This window comes from Stegostoma tigrinum, chromosome 32, assembly GCF_030684315.1.
Source record: "Stegostoma tigrinum isolate sSteTig4 chromosome 32, sSteTig4.hap1, whole genome shotgun sequence".
NCBI classification, from domain to species: domain Eukaryota; kingdom Metazoa; phylum Chordata; class Chondrichthyes; order Orectolobiformes; family Stegostomatidae; genus Stegostoma; species Stegostoma tigrinum.
Genome location: NC_081385.1, coordinates 10,797,580 through 10,811,726, shown reverse-complemented (window position 1 = coordinate 10,811,726; position 14,147 = coordinate 10,797,580). Strand labels below are relative to the sequence as shown.

The following is a 14,147-nucleotide window of genomic DNA, read 5'->3' as shown; positions in this document are numbered from 1 at the left end:
TAGTGATCAAAGAGCATTGATCAAATGCTCGTAACTAGAAGCCACAACATAAAGAACTATTACCATATAATTGTAATGAATTCCCAGGAAAACCTTATAAAAGGTAAGTTTTCTACTCCCAGATCAATTAATACAAACTGTTGTAAGACTCATAATTGTGCTTTTATCCCTTTCATGATCTATTTTCCTATGGCTACAATACAGAAGCAACTGCTAGTGTATATTTTAGTATCTTTGTTTATTTATGCAGTTTATCACTGAATTCCTTGTAATGTCTGAATTCTTAAAAATAATGCAAGCACTAATGTTAGCATTTTTATTTTAAAGTACTCATCTCAAGATGACCACTTCAATCATGCATTTCTTTGCTAATTATTTGTGTATTAATTTAAGATGCAGTCTATTTTCAAAACTAATTTGATTTGCATATGAGACTTTGGTGGTCTTCGTCTTCATTATAGGTTTGTTACAGATGGCATGAAGTGATATTTAAGCCTTATGGGCTGTTACACATGGTTGCAACAAATCCTGGCATTTTTCAGTTCACAGACATTTAATTTTAAACAGATACTTGGTATAAATCCTGGGTGCAACTGCTGTGCCTTTGAGAAACAAAAAACCAGATAATCTCTGTTTCATCCATGAAAGCTAAGGCAAGACTAGTCTGACTGCTTCGCTAAAGCATGTCCTGCTTTAATTTTTATGTCAATTGACTTGTTAGGAGATGCAGAATAGGCAATAGCCTTGATAATTATTGTGAGACACTTATGAGATTTAGTATCTGGGAAATGTTGTTTCCTGGAAGCTCTGCAGAATTTAATGGAGGCCTGATTTAAATTTTCTGTGATCCGTTCCCAACAGCAGCAAATAAGTTTGAGTGGATTGCTACCTGTTGGGCAGGTGGGCAGCTGGGGAATGAAGATAGGGGAATTGGCATTGCTGAGGAGGTATGGGTTTAGGATGTCTGCTCCTAATGTCGCTGACAGATTGATGTTGCCGAACATGGAATGTGCATTAGGCAGGGAAATACTTTGAACTAGTGCTAGCCTGGCCTCCCGGACAATCCAGGCTGTTGAAGTCACCTGATTCAAAGGAAGCTATATGTGATTATAGCTCACATTGTTTTGAGTATTATTAATGGATGTTGGGCATCAGACGTTAGAGAGCAGGAGACTATATAAATTGGGAGGTGAGAGAATTAGGCAGCAGACACTGGAGCCAGAAGTCAGAAATCAGAATTTCGGGGCAAATGACTTGGACAATAGACATTAGAGAGCAGGTGACTTGCACATTAGACACAGGGGAACTAGCATGTTCGGCATTTGATATGAATTGTGGTGTTGGATGATAAATTATTGCAAAATTAGTTTAAGCACAGAAGAGGTTGGACTATGATGGCTCTGTAGCCAAGTCGTGGGCTGCCATTCATTGCCTAAGCTCACGTAAATATATAACTATTTGGAACAAAAACCAGAGGGTGCTGGGGGAATATAACAATGCTGTACACTTGAGTCATTGCCCTAAGAAGAGAAGTGAAAATGGCGGGGGATGGGAGCGGGTATCTTCATGTCGAAAACACTTAGCACAATACAGTTTATTTTTACTTTACAAAACATTAATATAATTTCTCACAATGTTTTGCAATTTCTTTTGAGTGTAAAGTTTACCTCTTATTTTAACAACTTAATCAATCCTGATATTGCATAAAATGGAAACCATGGAATCTTCTAGACTGCATTTACAAGCCACTTCAAGTTAAGTGTCAAATTTCATTATCATAAATGCATCATTTATTATGAGAATCAGTAGCTTTAATATAGCTTTTTTTGCACAGTTAAAATAATTCTTGCTTTTAAACATCTAAGTTCTAAGGATGTTTGTGGTGAACAAAATATATTCAAGCATTTTAATTGAAACAATATATTTTCTTGTGTTGAATATAATATACAATAATCTATGGGGGATTATCTTAAACTCAGTAAACTGGTCTCAAAATACAAAGCATTGTTACTAACTTCCAAAGGCAATGTTTCCATTCTTTGTGGTTAATGCTCTTATTATACCCAAATCCCTATAGTCCATCTGTCAGTGATATTTAATTGGAAGAAATAGAGTGCATAACTTAATGGCCATATTTGACACTGATTGGTACTGAATAATTCAGTAATTGGAGTATTAGACAGTTCATCAAGTGGGAAATTTTGTGTCAGAATGCTTGATTGATTCTGCTTAAAACTGCTTTTGTCTTCAGTCCCACAGTACTTGCTTTCAGTTAGTTTTGACATTTTCTGGTCTCTTTAGGATTTGAGAAATATGCCTGGTGTACTTTGATACAATTTTCTGAAAACTTTTATGAATTAATAACTGCATGTCAATAAACCAATATTAGTGAAGAAATTTAAAATATGAGTAAAATGTCTGAAGTATCGCATGCTACTGGCTAAAAAACTTATTGTTGAAAAATTTGGAGTGTAATAAATTTTAAATTTGCATTCCTTATTAGGGAAAGTCCTGTTGTTATACACCCTATAGCATTGTATGTAACTTGTTGTTATCATCCTGTGAAAATTTCAGTGCTGAAAATACCATATACCATATTTAATTTAAAAACAAATTCGCATATCACACAATTAATCCGTTTTTTAAAACTCACCTAAGTGCTTGCATTACTGGATCATTTTTGAGTCTCAAAAATTTACGAAACAATATATTAAATAATTCAAGAGATTATTCATTGGTAAATGGGAAACTCAATACATTCAGCTAAAAAAAAAATGAAATTCCGTTTGATCCCCTCAGTTGGGCTTTAGATCTGTTATTGCATTGATCATTCACATTATATTTCAACTGTTATCCACACCTTATGGCATTTTGAATGGAATACAGCTGATATACGGCAAGATTTACAAGATTTTAATTGATACCAAGAAGCTGCTTTTCAAGCAATAATTATTGTTTTATATCTTTGATAGATTAGAATTTTCTTTCAGTGACAATCTGTTTGAGGGTCAGTTAGAGATGCAGAATGATGCCAACAGTGTGGGTTCAGTTCCATAATGGCTAAGGTTACCATGAAATACATGAATCCCACATTACCTGTTGTAGGCTTCAATATGATGAACCTAGGATCAGGAGCTCATTTAGCTTCCAGTGTACCCATCTGGGCTGTGCAGAACCTCTTTGTATAAAGCCTTCATGTGATAGATCTAATTTAAAGAGGCAGCCCTCACATAATATATCCCAAATTTTGAAATCCTGTCGCAAATTGGGAACTGGAATGAATTGTTATTGCAAACAATATTTTCCAAGTGCTAGAGCAGGGCTCCCTAGAATGGGGAATGTGACAGGTTGCGAGATCCAAGGCAGTAAAGGCTGCCACAAATGAACAGCTGTGAGATAGCTTTAAATTCTGGTTTTATTTTGAATCTCTAGGTATGACCTGTATCACATATACAACTATTTATGATATGATATACCTGTCCATATCAATCTTGAGGTTTGGCTCTTTTAGCAGGAGAAGTGTAGACTTTACGTATTGGTCAGGAATGCTTTATCTGAAAATTCCTGGAACACCAACATCTGGTTTCCAATAAATTATATTTCCAGTTTTCGGATACAGTTTGCGTTACATATCTTTTTTGCTTTGGATAAAGGGTACCCAACCTGTACCTTAAGAAAGCAATGAAAACGCCTACTAATCTATGTTATTTCATGGCCAGTCCCTTTTATAGCCCTCACCACTCAGCTCTCTCAGATCTGAACCCGCTCCTTACAATTCTTGCTGAGGGTTCCTAACAACTTTACAGCTCTTTGGCACGATCCCAATTGGAAAGAATTGGAAGCTCCAGTGCTCAAGTAAAATTGTCACTGGTTTGAACTTCTGCTAGTTTGAAAGATGCGTATGTGTTGGCAGCTGTAGTATGCATCTGGCCCTGACACATTTCTGGTTAGTGGCAGGAGCTACAATGAAAAGTTTAATCAGATTATTTAGTTAATTTAATAATTTGATTATGTTTGGTTGGTCCGAGTCTGTTTAATTCATCACTTATGGTATATTTTGTGGTGATATTGATTGTGCAAACGTAGTTTCGTTATGTCGACTGTAAAAGTTGATTAAGTAATGTGGTTGTATTTTGTGCATGCTGTGTAAATACAACTTTACATAAGCATTTTTGTCTTATGCGACACTACAAATAAATCGCAACTGAAGTGTCTGTAGAAAGAAGATTGAAGTTCCTTGGAGAATGAAATTTTCCTCTCAGCTGTAAAATTCAGCTGTGCAATGGTACAGCATGAAATTACTTCACCTCTGTGCTACACCTATACTGTAAATGAAGCTTTAAATAGAAAACATGAAGCCTTTTGTGAATTTTGATATTGATTGAATTTAGTTTTTGGGCACTTCTTACTATTTTTAATTATTTTCCAAATAGAATGCAACAGAATATTGTGATGAACTTCCAAATGTTTTGATGAATATAATTTACCTCCATGCTTTCTTCCTGCAATATCCAACACTAATATACTCCAGTATTTGCAAAACAATGAATTAACATTGGTTAAAAGAAGGGTCTAGGTCTGAAACGTCAGCTTTTGAACTCTCAAGATGCTGCTTGGCCTGCTGTGTTCATCCAGCTTCACACTTTGTTATCTTGGATTAACGTTGGCCTTGAGTTTTGATTTGATACTGGCTTGCTGCATAGGCTTACAGTTTGCACTAAACAAGTGGATCAGGACAGGTATGTTTTCACTGCCTGTCATTGACTTGTATTTTATAATTAATGTTTTTGCTGGTGTTATTCTTGTATTCCAGCCTAAAAGTATTTAGAGGTCAGTGTAGAAAAACGTAGATAAAGTGGTCAAACTTGATTTGTTTTTCAGTATTCTAGTGATACGTGGCTTGGAGATTTGTACCTTTTGAAAGTACATTGTAGTTAAGGAGTCAAGTGCTCACTTATTTAGTGTGTGCATAGTCACAGGGCAGAGCAATAGTCTTTTCAGTGGCTGGATGGAGTTCTTTAATCCTATCTTCAAGTTTATTCAGTGGACACTACTTGCAGTGTCTGGCTGATTCCTTGATGATCACACTGAAGGAAAAGTCTACTGGTTTTGAGATAAGCTAGTCTCCCTATTTACATTAGGGTTGTGGATGTTAACACTGTGTAGACCTCAGTATAACTCAAGGTTTGTGCTGGTCTCATTTGATAGTTACAGATTAAATTACACCCTTTATTTTGATCCTGATTGTGGAACACATTGTTTCTTGGTGGCCTTCATTTACAGCGCGTCCTTTTGAAGACTATACAACATTCTGCCCTAATTAACGTGTTCAAAATGCAAGTGAAAAGTGATAAATGCATGTTTCTTCAGTAAAGCCATGGAGCAATATTTTCACTTGATAAAACAGGCCTTAGTATTCTTGCATTTTATTTACAAGTAAGTTATTTGACCTTTTTACAACTATGATCAGCAGTTGTTCATAGCTAGGATAAAAGTTTTTTGTTTTTAGTTGGTTATCTTTTCTGTTTGTTTGTCAAAACCTAGTTTACAATTTACTTTGATGAATATAATTTGCCTCCATGCTTTCCTTCTGCAATATCCAACACTAAAATACTTCAGTATTTGCAAAACAATGAATTAACATTGGTTAAAAGAAGGGTCTAGGCCTGAAACGTCAGCTTTTGAACTCTCAAGATGCTGCTTGGCCTGCTGTGTTCATCCAGCTTCACACTTTGTTATCTTGGATTAACATTGGTCTTGAGTTTTGATTAGATACTGGCTTGCTGCATAGGCTTACAGTTGGCACACCCCAACCTCAAGTTCACCTGGGCCATCTCCAACACATCCCTCACCTTCCTGGACCCCTCAGTCTCCATCTTAGGTAACCAGCTAGAAACTGATGTCCATTTCAAGTCCACTGACTCCCACAGTTACCTAGAATACACCTCCTCCCACCCACCCTCCTGCAAAAATTCCATCCCCTATTCCCATTTCCTCCACCTCCGTCGCATCTGCTCCCAGGATGAGGCATTCCACTCCCGCACATCCCAGATGTCCACGTTCTTCAAGGACCGCAACTTTCCCCCCGCAGTGGTCAAGAATGCCCTTGATTGCGTCTCCTGCATTTCCCGCAACACATCCCTCACACCCTGCCCCCGCCACAACCGCTCCCAGAGGATTCCCCTTGTTCTCACATACCACCCCACCAACCTCCGGATACAATGTATCATCCTCTGACACTTCCGCCATCTACAATCCGACCCCACCACCCAAGCTATTTTTCCATCCCCACCCTTGTCTGCCTTCCAGAGAGACCACTCTCTCCGTGACTCCCTTGTCCGCTCCACACTTCCCTCCAACCCCACCACACCCGGCACCTTCCCCTGCAACCGCAGGAAGTGCTACACTTGCCCCCACACCTCCTCCCTCACCCCCATCCCAGGCCCCAAGATGACCTTACGTATCAAGCAGATGTTCACCTGCACATCTGCCAATGTGGTATATTGTATCCATTGCACCCGGTTTGGCGCTCTCTACATTGGGGAAACCAAGTGGAGGCTTGGGGGACTGCTTTGCAGAACACCTCCGCTCGGTTCGCAACAAACAACTGCACCTCCCAGTCACGAACCATTTCAACTCCCCCTCCCATTCTTTCGGCGACATGTCCATCATGGGCCTCCTGCAGTGCCACAATGATGCCACCCGAAGGTTGCAGGAACAGCAACTCATATTCCGCTTGGGAACCCTGCAGCCCAATGGTAATCAATGTGGACTTTACAAGCTTCAAAATCTCCCCTCCCCCCACTGCATCACAAAACCAGCCCAGCTTGTCCCCTCCCCCCACTGCATCCCAAAACCAGTCCAGCCTGTCTCCGCTTCCCTAACCTGTTCTTCCTGTCACCCATCCCTTCCTCCCACCTCAAGCCGCACCTCCATTTCCTACCTACCACCTCATCCCGCCTCCTTGACCTGTCCATCTTCCCTGGACTGACCTATCCCCTCCCTACCTCCTCACCTATATTCTCCTCTCTACCTATCTTGTTTTCTCTCCATCTTTGGTCCGCCTCCCCCTCTCTCCCTATTTATTTCAGTTCCCTCTTTCCATCCCCCTCTCTGATGAAGGGTCTGGGCCCGAAACGTCAGCTTTTGTGCTCCTGGGATGCTGCTTGGCCTGCTGTGTTCGTCCAGCTCCACACTTTGTTATCTTACAATTTACTTTTGCCCATTTATTTCTGCTTTTGCCCTCTCCATTCTAAGGTCTACAGTTTCTACTGTAAGTTTGGCTAAATTGGTATTTCATGTTGCTGTTCCTTTGATACAGCTGGTTTCCAGACTGCCTTTTTTTTGATCTGTACAAAACTACCTTTGTTCCAAAATCACAAATAGCTATGGATGAAGGAAGCCATTTGGCACATCATAGCTCATTTATTCAGGAAACACCTACTATTCCTCCTCCACTTTGCTCCCTGTAAAGTAGCCATCCATTTCTGAAATGATTCCAGTCTTTTTACTCTCTGTTGCCCCAGCTGGAATTTTATTCCATGTGTCCATCAGAATGAACTTTCTAATATGAGTATGCAAATAACCAATGTACAACTTGACCTCCATTTCTACTGTAAGGAAATAATTTGTAATATTTTAAACTGATGTTTTCTATATTGCTTTTTTACACACTATTATAAGTGCTCTTTGAGTTTCCCACTTTAAAGACTAAACAGCTCAATTTTTTTCTGTCATTCCTCAAATATCAGTCCCCTAATACCATGATCGGCTTTGTGGTTCTCTGTACCACTTCCATGCTTCCACCTTCTCCTCACCCTATCATGACTAACCCAACAAGTACTTCCTGCCTCCCTTCCTTCAGCCAATGTTGTTCTACTAGTTTCCAGATTTTGTTTTGAACTCCTACTGCTTTCTTGAGAAAATAATTTGCACCAGTAGGTTATCTTGGCATGGTTTCTCCTTTTGTACCAAGGAGGTCTTGGTTTTGATTTAACATGTGGCTGGCTTTCTTTAATTAGATTTTTTTTGTCTGTCTTATACATCTTTTCATCCTTGCATCAGATACGCAGCTGCTATTTTTGTAACTTTATTTATGTATTGTTAAGCAGACGTAGGTAGAATATATGATGTTGACTTTAGTGTAGCTTTGACCTATATATTTAAAATAGCATGATTGCTGAAAATCTGAAAATAAAACAAACCCATGTCAAAAATCAGCAGTTGTTGTAACATTGGAACAGAGAAAAACAGTTAACATTTCAGATTGACTGCTAATTGCCTTATATGTAAGACCATAAGATGTAGCAACAAAATAGGCCATTCAGTCCATAGAGTCAGCTCTGCCATTCAGTGAGTTAAGGCTGATGTAATAATCCTCAACTCCATTTTCTTATTTGTTCCTAATAACCCTTGATTTTCACACGTTAAAAATTTGTCTAATTCAGCCTTGAGCATTCTTAGTGACCACTTTTCACAGTTTATTGTGTAAAAGAATTCCAAAACATTCACTGCCCTCTAAGAAAAGAAATGCCTCCTCATTTCTGTCTGAATTGGGTGAACCCTTCTACTGAGGTTATACTTGCTGGTTCTAGACTTGAATACAGGGAGTACAACCTTTCATACTCTGATAAGCTCCCTAAAAATTGTTTCAGTAAGGTTGCCTCTCGTTCTTCTAATCTTTCCATGTCTGGAATCGTCCTAGTGAGGCTTCTCTGGACTGTCTCCAATTTCATTGTACGTTTCCTCGATAAGGAGCCCAAAACTATTCACATTATTTCACCTATGATCTGACTTGTGCTTGTATAGTTTTATCACGACCTCACTATTTCTATATTCTAGCCCCTTTGAAATAAAGGCCAGCACTCTCTTTGTCTTCCCTGTTATCTGTTGAACTTATACACTAGCCTTTTGAGATCAATGCACAAGGACTCCCAAATTCTTTATGGTGCAGCATTCTGCAGTCTTTCTTCATTTAAATAATAATGAGTTCCTCTGCTCTTCTTGCCAAAATATATAGCATCACATTATATGACATCTGCTAAGTTTTAACCTGTCTATATATTTCTGCATACACTTTGAGTCACCCACATCACTTGCTTTCCCACCTATTTTTGTGTAATCTGCAAAGTTGTCTGTAGTTTATTCAATTCCCTCATCCTAGCCTTTAATATATATGGTAAATAATTATGGTCTCAGCACTGATTCTTGGAGTACTTCATTAGTTACAGGTTGCCATCAGAAGTAGCATAACATGTGGTACTTTATCAAATGACTTCTGTAAATCCAAATATATTCCATCTACTACTTTCACTTTATATATCCTGTTTGTTATCTCATAAAAGAAGTCTAATATATTTGTTGGTAATAATTTCCCCTTGTGAAGCTATGCCGACTTTGCTTAATTATATTATTTATTTCTAAATGTGTTCCTCCCACGTTCTTCATAATAGATTGTTGATATTTTTCCAATAACAGATATTGAGTGAACTGGCATAAAGTTACCTGTTTTTGTCTCCTTTTCCTTTTTTAAATAAGTATGTCACATTGGCAGTTTTCAATCTTTGGACTTTTTCTGAACAAATGATTACTACAATCGCATTCACTGCCTCTACCGGCCCAGGTGACTAATCAGTCTTTAGTCCCATTAATTTCCCTAGCAGTTTTTCTGTAGTGATAGTTATAGCATTTACTTACTCTCCTCCTTTTGTCCCTTGATTATTTAGTAATTTTTGGAATGCTGTTTGTATCTTGGACTGTAAAAACTGATGTGCAATATTTATTCATCTCCCCTGCCATTTCCCAGTTCCATATTATTATTTCCCCAGCCTCCTCCTCTAAGGGCCCTATGTTACCTTGGCCTCCCTCTCTTCCTTTTTATATATTTGAAGAAACTCTTGCTGTCTGTCTTGATATTACATACAAATTTACACTCAAAGTCCACAGATTGTTGATGGAATCATTCATTATTAAAGATTGTAGCAAGCATTTATTCCATATTGTGCAGTGCCTCACCTGAGAGTTTACATACATTCATAGCTAGTGCTTTAGCATTTGCCTCATTCTTTCACCATATTTACCATTTATGCTACATGATAATATGTCTGTCATGATCATCTCTGCTGCTGCATTATTTTCATAGGTAATAACTGTGTATCCATTAATATAAAATTGCATACAAAATACGATGTTAACTGACTAAACCAAATGGTCCTTCGCTCGGCTTTTCCTAATCTAGTAAGGCTATCCTGTTCTTATATTCCTTTCAACCACCTTTTGGATCTAGTCTTAAATGTTGATAGGTTATTTGCAGCAGCAAATAATTCTGCCTATGCATTCCACAGTTGCGCAAAGCCTTAAGTGTAGAACAAGGTTTGTTATGCTTTCTTCAGTCTTGTAGATTTAATTTTACATTCATATCCTCTCATTTTTGATTCTTCAGTTGCTGATAGCAAAATATATCTGTGTAGCCTGTCAGATCTCTTTGCAATTTTAAATATCATTATCAAAACGTCCTAGAAACTTAAATCTTCCGATGTAAACCCACTTATTGAAGTATTTATTTGAATTTGTATTTGTTCACATCAGGCAGCATCTTAGTGAATCTGTGCTGTACCCTTTATGTTTTGCCAATGTGATTTCTATTATGTGAAAAACATAACTACATATGTACACTGCTGTATTCTTAGCAAGGTCTTACATAGATTCACCTTTACATTAGTATCTCTATATTCTTAATCAAGAGTTGGCAGCTATTTTTTAAGCCTAGAGAACCTCTTCAAATAAATTTGCGTAAAATACTTGCTGTTCAGAATAAGACACAAAATTTTAAGCGATGGAGTTAGACCCTAAGCAGAAAGAAGGGATAACAAAGTTCTTTATCAAGAATCTAAAGGGCATCATGCAGGTATCGGATGCTGTCAGCAATTATTTGCCTGGCTTTCCATTGCTTATAGAAGATATTATTGCTGAAAAATTAAATGGTGTTGCATTCGACCCAAGAGACCATAACATAAAATGTAGCACTTATTTTGTCTTTTTAAATTCTTAAAATTCATTTTGTGTTCCATTTTTAGTTTTACTTTTTAAAAAAAATCTTTAAGCAGGGGATATATACTGAATTTACCAGACAGCGTCACTCCTCACCCAATTTTAATTGTAAATTCAATTCTTGCTCAAAAAAGTATACTTATGCCAAAACTGGGAGGATTATGGTTCCCTGCCTTAGCAGATTTACATTCAGGATATTTCAGTGATAACTACCATGAAATCAAACTTTTGTAACCAATTAGGGTATGTTAGTTCACTTTGATCTCATTTCCTTTCATGCAAAAGCACCTTAACCACTCTTCAAGACACATTACAAATCAAACAAAGATATTTCCTTTAAATATCCAACATACTTCATAATAAAGAATAAGGTAAGAGTTTTTGCTATTTACTTAAGTTAAAAATTTGAAAATTTGTCTGAGAATCCAATAATACATTTTTGAAGCCACAGTGTTGTTTTGGAGCTTTCTTTGTTCTTCAGAATTATTGTGCTAGCTGACTATTATTGCCTGTGAGTTTCAATGCTGTTGTTTTGCTCCAAAGCATTGATAATTCAAATTATCCAAAAAAGAAGCCTTCATGACATAATTGCCTTCTTATAAGTATTCTGAAAATATATTTGTGAGAACTCTGTGCTTTCTATGAGGCAGTTTTAATCTGGTTTTCTTCTTATCCTTCAATCTTATACAATTTAATTTTCCTTCCATGTCTGTGTAGTACTTCGTCAGTGGATTTCTGGAAAAATAAGCATCCACTGCATTTTCCTACATTCTTTATATCTGTCATGTCCAGAAATAAATCTAAATAAATTAATGAACATTTAAAAAAAATCTATGTTGCCTATTTCTGATTGTTCTCTTTCATCTACACAATTAGTTATTTTATCACTGAAGATTCCAAACTTTCCCTGCGACAGATGTTAAACTGTCTGATTATAGGCCAATTAATTTAACAGCTCCTCTTTTCTTTTAAGAAAAATGGCATTGCATTGATCTATTATCCTAATCTTTGGTAAGCACTGATATCTTGGTAAATATTTTTGCCTATTATCAATTTTGCAGAAGTAAATGGAAAAGCTCAGCAGGTCTGGCAGCATCTGTAAAGGAAAGAACAGAGTTAACGTTTTGGGTCTGGTGATCCTTCCTCAAAAGTTCTGAGGAAGGGTCACCAGACCCGAAACGTCAACTCTGTTCTTTCCTTTACAGATGCTGCCAGACCTGCTGAGCTTTTCCAGCAACTTGTTTTTGTTCCTGATTTGCAGCATCCGCAGTCTTTTTGGTTTTTATTGCAAAAATAAAACATAATTTTGTCCTCCAGGATCCCACCTCACATTTAATAATTCTGTTCCGACATGTGTGTCTTTATTATTCCTTTCAATTTTTGTTAGGTTTCTTCTCTCATATTTGTTGTTTGATTGGTAAGAGAATTAAGGGTTACAAATAGAAGGTAGGTGAATAGTGTTAAGAAACATACCAGCTGTGATCGCATACTTTCTGTCCCCAACCAGTTAATTTACAGGATAACAGGTAAGGTGGAGTGCTCCATGAGTACTTGCGAATTTTTTGAGACCTTTAAGTTGTTATTTAATTGCCACTTAAAGGACTTATCCTGCCACCACTGTCATCAAGCCAAAAGACCCATCGAACACAAGACGCCTGGTGGCTGCAGGGGCAGATGTTGACACACACCTCTGTCTCTCTCTCTGTCTGTGTGTCTCTCTCCCTCTCGCCCTCTCGCCCTCCTCTGCTCTCTCCCTCACTCTCTCTCTCCCTCCCTCTCTCTCTCCCTACCTCTCTCTCTCCCTCCCCTCTCCACCTCCCTCTCTCTCTCCCTCCCTCTCTCTCTCCCTCCCTCCTCCCTCCTGACCTCCCTCCCTCCCGCCCTCCCTCCCTCCCTCCCCTCTCGCCCTCTCGCCCTCCCTCCCTCCCTCCCCTCCCTCTCGCCCTCTCGCCCTCTCGCCCCTCTCGCCCTCTCGCCCTCTCTCGCCCTCTCGCCCTCTCGCCCTCTCGCGCTCTCGCGCTCTCTCCCTCCGCGCGCTCTTTCTCTCTCTCTCTCTCTCGCGCGCGCGCTCTCTCTCCTCTCTCTCGCGCCGCGCTCTCTCTCTCTCAGCGTGCGCGCTCTCTCTCTCTCGCGTGCGCGCTCTCTCTCTCGCGTGCGCGCTCTCTCTCTCTCGCGTGCGCGCTCTCTCTCTCTCTCTCGCTGTGCGCGCTCTCTCTCTCTCGCGTGCGCGCTCTCTCTCTCTCGCGTGCGCGCTCTCTCTCGCTCGCGTGCGCGCTCTCTCGTCGCTCGCGTGCGCGCTCTCTCTCGCTCGCGTGCGCGCTCTCTCTCGCGTGTGCTCTCTCTCTCGCGTGTGCTCTCTCTCTGTTGTGCGCTCTCTCTCTCTCTCTCTCGCGTGCGCTCTCTCTCTCTCGTGCGCTCTCTCTCTCTCTCGCGTGCGCTCTCTCGCTCTCGCGTGCGCTCTCTCGCGTGTGCTCTCTCTCGCGTGTGCTCTCTCTCTGTTGTGCGCTCTCTCTCTCTCTCTCGCGTGCGCTCTCTCTCTCTCTCGCGTGCGCTCTCTCTCTCTCTCGCGTGCGCTCTCTCTCTCTCTCGCGTGCGCTCTCTCGCTCTCGCGTGCGCTCTCTCGCGTGCGCTCTCTCGCGTGCGCTCTCTCGCGTGCGCTCTCTCAGCGTGCGCTCTCTCTCTCGCGTGCGCTCTCTCGCGTGCGCTCTCTCGCGTGCGCTCTCTCGCGTGCGCTCTCTCTCTCGTGCGCTCTCTCTCTCTCGTGCGCTCTCTCTCTCGCGTGCGCTCTCTCCTCGTGCGCTCTCTCTCTCGCGTGCGCTCTCTCTCTCTCGTGCGCTCTCTCTCGCGTGCGCTCTCTCTCTCTCGCGTGCGCTCTCTCTCTGTCTCGCGTGCGCTCTCTCTCGCGTGCGCTCTCTCTCGCGTGCGCTCTCTCTCGCGTGCGCTCTCTCTCTCGTGCGCTCTCTCTCGCGTGCGCTCTCTCTCTCTCGCGTGCGCGCTCTCTCTCTCTCTCGCGTGCGCGCTCTCTCTCTCTCTCGCGTGCGGCGCTCTCTCTCTCTCTCTCGCGCGCGCGCTCTCTCTCTCTCTCGCGCTCTGTCGCA

The 14,147-nt window shown here is 40.4% G+C and overlaps 1 protein-coding gene across 5 annotated transcripts in view; it reads left to right on the top strand.

The window, feature by feature from the left end:
- sik3 (SIK family kinase 3) overlaps positions 1 to 14,147 on the top strand; it is a 334,512-nt gene that overhangs the window by 232,770 nt on the left and 87,595 nt on the right. The window lies entirely within an intron of this gene.